Here is a 274-nt window from a genome sequence, read left to right as displayed (position 1 = left end):
TTGACGTTAAGGGTCAAACCATTCTAACCGGCATAGGAAAGACCTTTCATCTTTCATGAACATATACTTTCTTCAGAGGAAATGTTGGCATTTTTGTTCCTAGCATGTAAGAGGAACAATTTAAGATATAAAATTCTGTATTGTGAGATTTAAAAACATAATAAAACTTGAATTGTCTTTTTGCCATTTCTCAAGTGAGAAATAAAAAATAATGTTCAGAGTAGACCCAAATTGGGATCATTCAGCACTGGCTGAAACTTGCTTGCACACTCTT

Source organism: Tupaia chinensis, unplaced genomic scaffold (assembly GCF_000334495.1).
Source record: "Tupaia chinensis unplaced genomic scaffold, TupChi_1.0 Scaffold000635_1, whole genome shotgun sequence".
NCBI classification, from domain to species: Eukaryota; Metazoa; Chordata; class Mammalia; order Scandentia; family Tupaiidae; genus Tupaia; species Tupaia belangeri.
This window is presented reverse-complemented; position numbering follows the sequence as displayed.